Below are 14,565 nucleotides of genomic sequence, written 5' to 3'. Positions count from 1 at the left end.
GGTGCCCAGGAGTGAGCGTCTGGTGGGCAGGCCATAATCTATGTGGGCTGGCTGGGACAGCCTGGAAAAGGGACATGGGCCCACCCTCCTGCAGGTCCAACACCTGCAGGAGGTGTTATAGGGGTCAGGTGCATTGTGTGCTGGGCTGCGGCCAGGGGCGGAGACCCTGCTGGACAGACCCCTGGCTACCAAGACTAGCGATTAGGATATGGAATATATTACGTGAAGTTGAAATGTACCCGCTAGATCTGGCTCTGGACTCTGTCTCAGTCTGGTGTTGCTGTAAGCCAATCACTACCTGGTGGTTTTCAGTTTTTGTCCCGGTTGCGTAACACTGGACGAGCTCTTTACTGAGTTTGCTCAATCAGTCTACATGTGTTTTGTGGACAAGGAGAAGACATTTGCATGGAAACTGCTGCTTGCCTTGTACCGGTCCTCAGTGGAGAGCATGCTCTCCTACTGTCTAGGTGTTTGGTGTGCAGGGGCCACTGCTAAGAAAAGGAAGGCTGCACAGAGGGTAATCAAGACTCCCACCCCCAAAACATCATTGGCTGCCCTCTGCCACCCCTGGAGGTTATACAGGCCAGATCCTCCTGTCTCAGGAAAACCAGGGCCATCACAGATGACCCACTGCACCACCTGTTTGGCCCACTGCCCTCTGGTTGGCGCCTCAGGTCAATCAGCTCGCACACCTCTAGACTTTTTAAAGTCTGCTTACCCTTATGTTATTGTGATTATCTGTAAACATATAATCTGAGTTTAAAGTCTGCTTGAAAAAAATAGAAAAACATTTCTGACAGATCAGGAAATATCACAAAACACACAGGATGTGTTTGTGTAGTTTGTTTAGGGGTAGGGGTAGCATTAAGTAAATAGTGGACTTGTAAGATCTGGTATAGAGGTGAAGGAAGGATAGAACTTGCTCCAAAGTAATAACCAGTAGATTTGGGGGTGTGGGACAGGCTGTGATCACATGACCTGGGCTTTGGAGAGTTTACCAACTGTATTTAACAGTAAACAGGGAGATGTTACTTGAGATGTGAGGGCTGATTTCATCTCCACTTTCCAAAAGGTTTAAGATCACCAAATTCCATCATGAGTTTAATCTAAATCTGATGACTACTGCCATGGACCTAACACAGCTGTGTTCACCCACATTTGTGACTGAAACAGGCCTGCAATACAAAATTATTTAGAAGCGGGTGAATAAAAAGTCTGACAACATTTATTATCCAACAAACCCCCCAATTTTAAACAGAAACATTGATAACACCATAGCAGCAGTTTTGATGACCTTGGCAAAGTTTAACATGTAGCCAGAGTTTGTACACACACCGCAAAGAGCAAAAAGACTGAGCCGTTACTGAGACGGTGAACTCAGGTAGAGTGAAAGAAAACGTGCTTTTCATGTCCAAAACAGCAGCACTGTTCCTGTACTCACCATTAAAACTTTTACTGGGAAAAAGTTTGTTGATCAAAGCACCTGATCAACACAGGGAGGAATTTTCTAGAGAACAGTAACATCTGCCTGTTTATTGTTAAATATAGTTGGTAAGCTCTCCAAAGCCCAGGTCATTTTCTAGACAAAATTTCTAAATGAAAATCAAATCAATCAAAATTTATTTATATAGCACATTTTAAAGACCGAAGTACACCAAAGTGCTTTCCAGTAAAATCATGATACAGATAAAAAAAATATCACAATATAAAATATAAATTACAGATATAAATAAAATATTAAATAATTACATAATCTAAATGCAAAGCCAGATGTAAATTACCCTAATTAGCCTTGAATGCCAGGTTAAACAAATACGTTTTTAGACGTGATTTAAAAGACTGAATGGAATCTGATGCGTGAATATGAAGAGGAAGAGTATTCCATAACCTGGGTGCGGCAACGGCAAAAGCACGGTCTCCTCTGGTCTTCAGCCGAGACCTAGGTTGCACTAAGAGCAGTTGGCCCGAGGATCTTAGTGCTCTCTGAGGGCTATACAGACAGAGGAGATCAGCTAGAGAGAAAACCAGAGAAACTTTCCAAGGGTGGCACTGAAATGAAATGGGGTGGGAAAATCAAAGCCATTCTTTTCACATATGCAGGTGTTACATTCTGTAATATGCATTATATAAATGGTTAGAACATTTCACACAGTTTTTCATTTGAAATAATCAAATTTTTACATGTTTAAATTTACACAAAATGTCAGGAATCTGCACTGTCATCAGTGTTGGGAAGGTTACTTTTAAAATATGTTCAACTACAGATTACAGAATACATGCCCCAAAATGTAATTTTTTTATAACGTATTCCGTTAAGTTACTCAATGAGAGTAATGTATTCTGAATACTTTGGATTACTTAATATACTGTCGTGCTTTTTAAAACTACATGAATGTACTATTGCTGTGTGATTTATTACTATTACTGAAGGCTACTCGCCATACCAATACCAATTAGATTTTTAAATCTTAATATAAAATGAGTAACAGTAGGGTGGACATTAGGGACCTTTTGCAGTGATCTCCTATAGAAAACTATTTCTGTATCAGTACATGATTATTTGCAGCTAGCAGGTTGTTAATGTAGCCTTCATTAATAGTAATAAGTCATAGCAATACTACATCAAATATACTGAATTGGCACATAACCCAGGTAGCTACCACAACTTAAACAAGGTTGTTGCAGTAGGCTAACGTTAGTTTTTTTTAAAAAAGATTTACCGTAATTGTCGGGCTATAAGCCGCTACTTTTTCCACAAGCTTTGAACCCTGCGGCTTTTAGTCAGGTGCGGCTTTTCTATGGATTGTCCCTGATTTTTGTCATATCGTAAGACGATTTGTTTTGTTTGTTCCGCTGTTGTACGGCACTACGTTGCCTGGCGGAAGGGCATGTGATCAGACACACAGTATCGGGGTTCAAGAGTGGTATGTTGGTCACATGTCCATCCGCCAGGCAACATAGTGCCGTACAAGTAGCGCGAAAAACAAACTTCAAAGTAGCGCTACGCGTTCAGCGGGAGTCGTGGATGGTGTGCGGCAATAAACTTGCGAAAAGCAAGTGTGGAGCAGGGAAATTATTTTACTGCTATTGTTAAATAATTGTCATTATTACCATTGCATTAAGAATATAATCTGGAGTTTATATTGCATTCAGGGGTTAAACAGTGTGTCTCTCAGAAAGACTAAGTTGCAGGCTGACAGGAAGTTGCAGGTTTGCAGAGTGTGCCTTTTGCAGAACTGAAACCGAAAGCAGACGAGACACAGACAGTAGGTGAAGAGGTGACACAAAGAGCATGTGAGGTCAACACATACACACACATTAGTTAGATTTATTTAGAGGAGAGAACGGAAAGTACCAAGCCATGAAAATAGAAGATGATTTTCTAGGTGAAAAGTCATTCTGGTGTTGATCTGATCTATGTATAAAATGTACCGGTGACGCATGAAGGGGCGTCAGTAAACAAACCCTGATGCTATAAAATATCTGTTCATGCTTTGATTAAGTCGAGGACTACTGGCTGTCTGCGTACAGAGTGTCTTCCCACACGTGTGTTCATTAAAATCATTGTTTGACCAAGACCTTCTGGACCATGGGTGGTGTGTACTCTCCTTCCTCAACTTTGAATCTTAACATTTGGGGGCTTCGTCCGGTGGTTGAGGAGGGAGAATTGGAGGTTTAGATGGAGAAATTTGGTGGTCTCTGAGGTGGTCTGACGGGCAGACATGAATTCCAGTGGTCGAAGTGAGTGGGCATAAGCCGGCTTATCCAAAAGGTAAGGCACTACCTGTTGAATTATTTCCAAAGTGTGCCAAATTGGACATGATAAAATTTAAGTCTACTCACTGAAATTACTGGTGGATGTCTGTTTTGATTTTGATGAAAATTTCATGAGTTAAAGCAGTTAGAGTTCTGCTAAGAAGAAATGAAAGCAGTAAAGTCTGCTAAAGCAGTTAGAGTTCTGCTAAGAAGAAATGAAAGCAGTAAAGTCTGCTAAAGCAGTTAGAGTCTGCCAGGAAAAGTTTAAATACTGGGTTGAAGTCCCAAAGAAATTGAGTTAGAGTCTCAAGTAGTTTGGTAGGGTATTTGGTCATTTTGTGGGTTAAAGTCCCGGTTGGTCATTAGGTCAGACCTTGGTTGGTCATTTTGTGGGTTAGAGTCCCCATTGTCCATCAGGGTCGACCTGCTTCAGTCTTACACTTTGTTGGGTGTTTTACTGTTGTTTCAAAGTATTATAAATTACTCAAGAACGCCAGTTGGACTGGTAGGAAGCGCAGTTCTCGGAGGTAATGCTCCCTCCCGGCCAAGGACGCTTGGCCCTGACCTATCGGCGAATAGGGTTAGTACGGTTGGCAACCGGGGAGAACTTGGGAACCTCCAAAATAGCTAGGAGTTAGAGTCTCCTTACCGTTTGGAACGGTAGTCTGCGCTTTTTTTGGACAGGAGAAGTTGGACTTCGGGCGTGTAACTTTAACTTAACACTTCGAGGTAAGCCTTGGCTGTGAAATGCCAAAAATAGAGCTTCAGGCAAAGTTTGGGTTGGTTGACGCTTTTAAATTGAGTTAGGGATTTTAGAAATGAGGCCAGAAACAGTTAAAGTCTTGATACTGGTTAATTGGTCGCAAAAAACTCAGGGAGTTTATCCGCTGGGCGGTTATTTTAAATTTGTCTAAATTGTGTAGGCGCTAAAGCTGACAGATCTGACAGTGGTTGTAAATATAAGATGTCTTTGTAATATAAAATAAGAGATCTCTGTGTGAAAGGAGTCTGAGGCAATGCTGGAGCTATTTTTAGACGGTGTGTGTGAGTGTGAAAATGCAAATGAGTAAGCAGTGAACTGTTTAAGCCACAGTTGGTTTTACAAATACTGCTGCAAACATTGTAGAGTGTGTGTTTAAAATGCCATTTATGTTTATTAGAGGACTATAAATAAAGTTTTGAGTTGCCGTAGGGGATGCATAGTAACTGACTGAGTTTGGATGTAGATATATAAATATATTGAGTGCACTGTATATACTTAAGACTAACACATGACTTTCAGTAGTAACTTTTCTCCAGCATTAGTTGCTGGTGTGTTTTATTTTTTCAATTTCTTGTGTGTGCGGTGAGAATTAATGGAGGTTTCAATTTTTTGTTTGTTTGTTTTTTACTTGCTTTTTTGATTATGACAAGCATGTCTAAAATACTCTTAGGAAAATGTGTTTTGAGTTATATTCCTCAACTCTAGTCACAGTTTAAGTGTGAATGCGGTGACTAGAAGGTTTTGAATGATGAATAAAGGTGTGAGAGGTATTTCTTTGGTGATGTAAAGTAGGATGTTTTAAAGGTTGAAAGTGTTTTTAATTTGAGAGATGCATGAGTGATGTTATAAGAGTTTAGTTTATTTAAAAGGTGTGTGTGAGAGGATTATGAAATCATTGTGTGAATGATGCTACATTTTAGATCAAAAGTTAGTAGAATTAGAGAGGGTTTGTAGATTGTAAATACAAAATAAGTTTGATTAGCCTGGAGAAACAGCAAAGCAGCTTGAGCTGCTCTGAGCAGCTGCGTGCGGTGTGTGTGTAACAGGAAATGGTGTGGGTGACAGGAAGTTTGCATGCCCATATAAGGTGACGAGTGAGCACCCAGAGAGAGAAACAGATGAGTTAAACTTTAGGCAGATAAAGCGAATGGAGGTTTTGAGAAAAGAAATGAAAAGGATATTAATTGTATGTTTTAGTGTGTTAACACAGATTACAGATAAATAAAGGTGGACTTCTCTCAACCTGGAATTTTGAGTACGGCGCCAAAACCACTAGAGTAGCATAATTGGGAGAAAACAGGCCAGATTTTGGCTTAAAATTTTACAGCTTGACCTCGCACTTGTCCCCATCCTGAGAAGAAGCTCAAAGGACAGTTAATCTCCTGATGAAGACCGACAGAACATCGTGGACTTGAGAAGAATTAATAGCAGGCAAAAGACAGTGCAACGGAAACCACACTGACGACACCAGCAGCAGCATGTAAGGAACCACGAGGTGGAAACATGTACTGTAAATTACAGGCTGGGCAGTTGAACAGTGGGATAATGAACGGTGGTAAAGCACTGGACACTGATTGTCAGATTTGCCATGCTTGAAGTAATCTTGAAAGAGATGACTGAGAGGATCAACAGAAAAGAAGAAACCACGTGATGAAACATGCACGGTGGACTGAAGGCTGGTAAGAACAGTGTGACATGACTGTTTAAAGGCACTGAATGTGGTATTTTGCCAGGCTGGGACTTGATCCAAAAGGAAAATACTGAAGAGAAACAGAGAAGAAACAGACTGTGTTTGCTGGAATTCAAGACAACAAAAGGACACTGAGAGAAGAGGACAGTGGCCAGTGAGAGGTAAAGCCGGACGAGTTCGACTGTGAGAATACAGGGTGTAATTGGACTGAAAGTGAAGCTTGAACTCATGATGGTTTAGAGATGTCCACCGTCACAAACAAAGAGGTAAACAAGAATAGAAAACACACATAGACAAAGTGTTACATGTGAAATTATTTCTGGAAAGGATCAGAAGTGAGATAGTTTTGAATTAAGAAATCAGAGAAAAGATGCATGAATTAAACCTGACTATAACATATAGAGGCAATGAAGAAAGCAGCTTACACTCACTGAACATTAACAAAATACATAGGAAAAGCAATGAAGACCTGCTTACACGTATATACATAACATAAGTTGGGACCTCTGACCAGAGAGAGGGAAAAGGGTAGTTTAGGTACATATGATAATAATGAAAATGTCTCAGTTGTGTTTCTATAGGGGCGAAACAGATCTGGATCAATTTTCCACGTGCAGCGGTCGGAAGAAACCTGTAGGTTAACTTGACTGGACATGCCAAGGCAAGTTTCTGGTTGAATTGTTTACAGCGCCATGTCTCCATAAACCTGACAAGTGGGCCCTAGCTTCTGGCTGAGGAGCAGGAATAAGGTGGGAACTTAAAATTTGGGTTAGCAAATTTGGGAAAGAAACTGACGGCTTAAGTGGAGAATTGTGCAGGAGTCTGACACACTGCAAAAGCAACATATGCAAATTCACATACACAAGCAGAAAATGCATTAACCTTATGAAGACAAGACAAGCTCATGGAGATTAATGCATAGATACAGATTAAACCTGGCTAAGAACACAAACATATGCAATGAAGAACAGCTTGCTATTTTGTATGAATGATACAATGGTGTGAATGTTTAATAAAATACATTTGAGTTTGTAATTGAGGAATAGAAGAAGCCATATGACGAAGGAACTTCCTGAGTGTGTGTGTGACTGTGACTTTCAGGAAGAGGAAGCATAGCAGAGACGAGAAGTGCAGATTGGGGTGGGGAATTTATAGTTTAGTGATTATATGATGTCGTAGGGGGTTTTATGCTGAATTTAAGAGCATAAGGGGGTGATTTTTGTGTGCAAATTGAGTGGTTTTAATGAGACTTTCGGTGTATTGAGGAGGTGAAATTATGTGGTGGCAAGACTTGTGTGTTTAAGGTTGTTGTGGTGAGGGGTTGATTCTGTCAGTTAGGTTGTTGTTGTTATTTTTGTTTTTAAGAGGGGGAGTTTTAGGAAACATGGACATGTCTAAAAATTGGGCCCATTATTTTGTAACAGTGCACTTAAAGAAAACCTGTCAGGTGATTTTGTTTTGTTTTTATGAGCTAACAATCAGCTCTATTTTTCATTTCTGTTTTAAGCAGGCCTGCAACAGTGAATAACGGCGCTGAAAATTCTCGGGAAGAGCAAATATAAGGCGGCTTTCCAGATTACAATTGGCTGAGGAGAGCTACCTGGGGACAATTCAGGTCGTAAGTCCCTGTAAAAAGGATTTTATGCGAGTCAATCCAGTCCAAAAGCATAAAGAAATATTTTCCTATGGAAAATAAAAAATGACTGAGCTCATTTTGCGGAGGGTGGAGAATCTGACGCGGGAAGCTCCACCATTAGCAAATATATGGTGTGACTGCATGTGAATGTGTGACTGGATGAAGGTGAGGATGAATAAATGTGGATAAACAATTGTTTTTACCAGAGAAAATTTGTTGACTGGGGTTAGATTATGGGATTATAGTATATTGTTGGGAGAATGCCAAATGCTAAAGGGGAAATATTTTTGATGAAACTCAGTTATCATTAATTGAAGTAACACATGACTGATAACTGTTCTGTTTTAAGTTTATTTTTATGACATAGATTGGATCATGAGGGGGGAAAACTGAGCATTTTTAAGTTTTGTATAGTATCTTGACACATGAAATGTATCAAGATAAAGGGGGGTTTAGGGTTTAATAATTTAATTGTTTAATAATTTAGGATCATTTTAGGACCTTTTGGGTTTTTGATCATTTGGATATGGTAAAACTGAAACTGTTATTTTTAAGTTAAGGTTAAAGGATTAAAAGTGAACTTGTCACGGTTTGCGAGGCAAGCCGTGTGGAGTTGTAGAAAAGGACCCAAAAGGCGGCAGCTCTGGTGCAGGTGAATATTTATTTACAACGGTGGGCACAAAACAGCACTGGTGGAAAAACAAGAAACCGGAAACCTAAACTGGGTAAGCTAATAACACAAACCAGAAACGAGGATGCAGGGAGGTCCGGGGAAATACACAAGAGACGCAGGGAGACCGAGGGGAAACAACACAGACGAACCAGCAACTACCATAACAGAAGACACAACTTAAATACACCCAGAGAACACAGGGAGATTACACACAGGTGGGGAACACAGGTGACACTGATAAACATAACGAGACAGGGCAGGAGTGAACACAACATTACGCATACTGACGAGAGACTGTCAAAGTAAAACAGGAAGTACACAGAGGTTCAGACAGGAGGAGAGAGCACGGGGAGAACACAGACATAACAGGCTGGGGAAAACATGGAATAAACACAAAGAGAGACGAGAGCTCATAAATACACAGAGGGGCAAAAGGGGGTAAGAGTCACAAAGGGAAAAAACACTTAGGGAACGCCACAACAGGACACCTCAGAAAACCTGGCCTAAATAAGGAGCGAAAATACAAGGAACCAAGAATACTGGACCAACATGGCCCAGGACCATGACAGAACTGAATCCTGTTTAGAAGATACAATGCCGGTTTTTCAAAGCTGTGAATAAGTCTTAGAGGGAAAATTAGTGAGGGTTGAAGGAGTAGAACAGGTTTGATTTTTTTTGATCTTTAGAAGAAGTGGTTATAATGTAGGCGTACACATACAGATATTACATAGGTTTATCTTTAGGATAAAGGGGGAGCTTCTACGTAGAAATGATTTTTATACATATTGCATTTTGTGCTTTTAAAGGAGTTGTGGCTCAAATTTGTCTCTGGAGGGTCACGAGCCTTTGGCTGGCGCTATGATTAGCCAATCTACTGTGAGGATAATATGAGTTCATGAAGGATTGCACACGCTTACAGACACAGAGTTAAGAAACACACATGACAGTATTGATTCCAGGCAAAAGGCCTTAAATTGATTTAGCTTTTAACTGAACTTAAAGAAGGACCAAAGAGGAAGGAAAGCATATATTTTGGTTAAGTCTGATAAACTAGAATTAGAAGGTATTGTTACATTAAAAGGAGCAAAATGAAATAAAAAGGCTATACCAAAACGGGTTATAACATAGGAAATGTGAGGTTAAAATGAAGTTAACACATAGGAGTTGTTTCAAGGCAGCATTTAGCTATGATGAAATGTATACAGGAGTAATTGCTTATATGCTTAAACTTAATTGATTAAAGTGGTTGTTTTCTTAAACTCACTGATTTCTAGAGTAGAGGAACTTGCAGCAGCGACAATTTGTGCACAGGATGTTGATGATCAGATAAGGGAAAATAGAGCGAGCAACCGGACGTGAAAGCAGGGCTTAAAGAGTTTTAAAGGGATGATTAACGTTGAAGAGTATACATAAATACAAGTCAATAAGTTAAGAAGATAATTAGGATCAGGCTTTTGATTAAAGAGTCCCAGATAGGATAAGTTAGGGAGGTGCAGGAAAAGGTGTTTTGTTTCCTTTGCAGAAGATCGATTTCGGCGACCACAGGAGGGGCGAGGATCCTGGAGATCTCGAGGTCCGAGACCACCAGAGAGGGTCTGAGTGAGGACACAATGTATTGTGACCTCTGGTGTTCCAGAGGTCAAGAGAGGGAGTGTGGAGCAGGGAAATTATTTTACTGCTATTGTTAAATAATTGTCATTATTACCATTGCATTAAGAATATAATCTGGAGTTTATATTGCATTCAGGGGTTAAACAGTGTGTCTCTCAGAAAGACTAAGTTGCAGGCTGACAGGAAGTTGCAGGTTTGCAGAGTGTGCCTTTTGCAGAACTGAAACCGAAAGCAGACGAGACACAGACAGTAGGTGAAGAGGTGACACAAAGAGCATGTGAGGTCAACACATACACACACATTAGTTAGATTTATTTAGAGGAGAGAACGGAAAGTACCAAGCCATGAAAATAGAAGATGATTTTCTAGGTGAAAAGTCATTCTGGTGTTGATCTGATCTATGTATAAAATGTACCGGTGACGCATGAAGGGGCGTCAGTAAACAAACCCTGATGCTATAAAATATCTGTTCATGCTTTGATTAAGTCGAGGACTACTGGCTGTCTGCGTACAGAGTGTCTTCCCACACGTGTGTTCATTAAAATCATTGTTTGACCAAGACCTTCTGGACCATGGGTGGTGTGTACTCTCCTTCCTCAACTTTGAATCTTAACACAAGTTATGCTCAACTCCACCGGTGGAATCTGACAGCGTGGAAAAGTGTGAAAACATACATCCATCCACCTGAGCCTAAAAGGTAGTCTGAATCTATTTTTCTGGTGTGCTGTAGGTTATTGCTATGTACTACATTTGTTACTCGTTTATGAAGCACAGCACATGTTTTGTACTTGTAATTACCGCTACTTGTACATATACCTAAAAAGTTGTGCAAATATGTACCCATAACTTGTTTTTCAAAATATTAATAAAAGGGGTGTGTCTCCAAACAGCCATCTCTTTCCTGACAATTCGCTTTGTGCATATTCTCTTACATATGATAAGTCAACATTGAAACACCTGCGGCTTTTAGTCAGGTGCGGCTAATGTATGTACAAAACAGGATTTTCCCCTGATTTTAGCTTGTGCGGCTAATATTCAGGTGCGCTTTGTAGTCCGGGAAATACGGTACTAAAAGCAGAATATTACTTTAGGTCTGCACTCGCAGGCCTCGCTGGCTCAGAGACTCATCCCCATGAACAAAGCAAGACAATCAGAGCTCAATCGGTTTTTACTTGTGCAAGGGAAGTCGGTCCGGTCAGGATTCAGAGCTGCCAGCTCCTCACCTGATCCCAGACAACTCCAAATTCCAGCCTCCCCTTGCAGCCTTTTTGTTCAGTGAACACAATTACACAGTCCTCCGTTGTAAAAGTTAAGGCACTGTGTGTGTGTGTGTGTGTGTATATGCACGTGCGAGCATGTGAGTGATTGTTTATGTGTGTGTGTGTCTGTATACGTGACTTCCTGGTTCTTGGTCGTTTAACCACATCCCTTGCTTAACTCCTCTAAATGGTTCACCATATACAAGCATAGGTGAGCCCATAAATGGCAAGAAGTAAACTTTCCTTATCAAATGAGGAAACCAGACTCTTACATGCAATGTGCCTGCAGTTAAACACTATAGTTAATAGCATCCCCCGCCATCCTAGATGTAGGGGAGGGACAGAAAAATATCTGAACATGCAGTTCAGGACAAGGTTTACAGTTTTAAGCACAACAATGACAACTTTTATCAAACTCACTCCAACAATTACTCTGTTGCGACATTTTGCCCCAGACCTGACCCTGTTCCTCCTGAACTTCCTCCTTTCATGGCCTTTTATGTATTATTTTAGGTGTTTCTTCCATTTCTTTCATTCTGTTTTGAATTGATCTCTTGAGTGTTCTGTTTACCCACCTGTGAGAATTGGGTTGTTTTCTTCCCTGTGTCTGCACCATGCTTGTCCACTACGTAATTGTATTTTATCGACACCATCCTACTTGTACTCCTCATACTTCTTTCTACGAGGAGAATATTTCAATGGTCCATATTTGTTCTGGCCTTTGGCCTTCCTGCACCAGCATTGGTGTCTTTCATGGGCCCTTTCTGCTTCTGTTGTCTTCATCTGCTAGTCGTTACTCAGAAATCAGCATCTTTCTGCATTAACTACTATTTGAGTAAATCCTTTTTTTCCTGAATATTGTTTATTAAAAGTAATTTTAATGTTTTATTACAAATGTTTTGAGATTATAAGATAAATTTTTGCAAGAACTGATGTAAATTAATGATGCAGGATCTCACACATTATAAATAGAACTGAAAATATTCAATTTATTAATCAAACATAATCAAAGATTTGCAGCTTGAGGACATGCAAATGTGAACACATTTTAATATATCCTGTTGCAGCAGATGTGAAAACAGCGAAAGCATCACGTAAGAACTGCTTTGTGGTGCAGTGTCTGTACTTCTGAAAAAGTGTTGCTGTTTCTTGTAAATGGGGATGGGAGGGGGGGGGGGGGTCATGCTTTGCACATTGGATAAATTTGAATTTGGTACACAAGTCAAAAGGTTACTCTGGAAGCAAAGAAATCTATACTAATCTGTGCATCAGTGCTTGCTATTAAGAAAAAATGCTGCCGTTTCTTGTAAATGATTTTGGGAGGAGAAAGCAAAGTCTGAAGATTGAACGCAGTGACTCCCTGTACCTAGAGGAGGGCTGTGGTCCTCAGTACCATACTGTAGTAAATATGTCAGAGTGATATTTTAGGATTGTCATTTGTACTTAGAAACATATTATAATTTATGCTTAGAGATATATAATCGTTTATACAGTGGCTTGCAAAAAATTCGGCCCCCTTGAACTTTTTCACATTTTGTCACATTACCGCTGTTCACAAACACTGTCCATCTAATCTGACTGGGCTGGAGCGGTTTTGCAAAGAAGAATGGGCAAGAATTTCAGTCTCTAGATGTGCAAAGCTGGTAGAGACAGACCCTAAAAGACTGGCAGCTGTAATTGCAGCAAAAGGTGGTTCTACAAAGTATTGACTCAGGGGGCTGAATAATTACGCACACCCCACTTTTCAGTTATTTATTTGTAAAAAATGTTTGGAATCATGTATGATTTTCGTTCCACTTCTCACGTGTACACCACTGTGTGTTGGTCTTTCATGTGGAATTCCAATAAAATTGATCCATGTTTGTGGCTGTAATGTGACAAAATGTGGAAAAGTTCAAGGGGGCTGAATACTTTTGCAAACCACTGTATGTTGATAAAATGTCTCATCCTTATTTAGGCCTGCTAAGGGTCTGGGTGCACTCTACACATTCTTAAGTTCATGGGAAGGTCATATCTTGTCTTGTGATCTATGGTATGGCAGAACACGCACTCTGTATCTTGTCAGGTATAAGAGCCTTTTGTTTAGGAGAACTACTCCCAGGAGGCCCCTGGTGCCAACTATCTGGAGAGTCGTTCACATGTCATATTTTGTGTGTGTGTGTGTGTGTGTGTGTGTGTGTGTGTGTGTGTGTGTGTGTGTGTGTGTGTGTGTGTGTCTCTCCTTCCTGGTTACAACCATTTAACCACATCCCCAGTTATCAAAAGGTAACCTCCCTTCACCCATATACAGTGCTGGGAAGGTTACTTTTAAAATGTATTCCACTACAGATTACAGATTACATGCCCCAAAGTGTATTTTGTAACATATTCCATTACATTACTCAATGAGAGTAACATATTTTGAATACTTTGGATTACTTAATATATTATCATGCTTTTTTTTTTTTTTTTTGAAAATATTTTTATTGAAAAAAGAAAACAGTACTTGCAGTTACCGAAATACAATCAACCTTTCTTAATTTTCCTAATTAACACACACACATATATACACATATATATATATATATATATATACACATACATACACATATACATATATATATATATATATATATATATATATATATATATATACATATATATACATATATATACATATATGAAAAGAAAAACAAAAAAAACAAAACACAACGCCCCCCCCCCCCCGTCCCACACAGATCAACACAACCATCAAACATATTAGAGGAATATAACAGTAACAAAAGTAGATTTAAACAGGCAATACCTCTAGACTAGCAAAATAAGAGATAAAGGGTTGCCACTTGTGAAAAAATTTGGCTGTGCAACCTCTCAACGTATATTTAATTTTTTCAAGTTTTAAAAAAAACATGACATCTTTAAGCCACCGGGAAATAGTAGGACACTTAACAGACTTCCAATGCAACAATATTAGACGTCTCGCTAATAGGGATGTGAAGGCTATAATATCCCTTTGTGTGGAATCAAGTGTAAGTGAGCGAGCAGGAATCCCAAATACAGCAATCAAAGGACAAGGATGAAGAGTTACCCCAAGAACAGTTGACATAATAGCAAAATACCTTGTCCAGAAACCTTGTAGCTCAGGGCACAGAAAAAACATGTGGCTAAGGTGACAAGGAGAACCATGGCATTTATCAC

At 39.8% G+C, this 14,565-nt stretch overlaps 1 long non-coding RNA gene across 1 annotated transcript; it reads left to right on the top strand.

The window, feature by feature from the left end:
* The first annotated feature begins 6,383 nt into the window (after positions 1-6,383).
* On the top strand, positions 6,384-10,690 carry LOC143413628 (uncharacterized). The gene is made up of 2 exons (XR_013094245.1): positions 6,384-6,475; positions 6,777-10,690. It is a non-coding gene; the product is annotated as an uncharacterized LOC143413628 (long non-coding RNA).
* The last annotated feature ends 3,875 nt before the right edge of the window (positions 10,691-14,565 follow it).

This window comes from Maylandia zebra, linkage group LG18 (assembly GCF_041146795.1).
Source record: "Maylandia zebra isolate NMK-2024a linkage group LG18, Mzebra_GT3a, whole genome shotgun sequence".
NCBI lineage: Eukaryota > Metazoa > Chordata > Actinopteri > Cichliformes > Cichlidae > Maylandia > Maylandia zebra.
The sequence above is the reverse complement of the archived record's forward strand: the minus strand, read 5'-3'. Positions and strand labels throughout refer to the sequence as shown.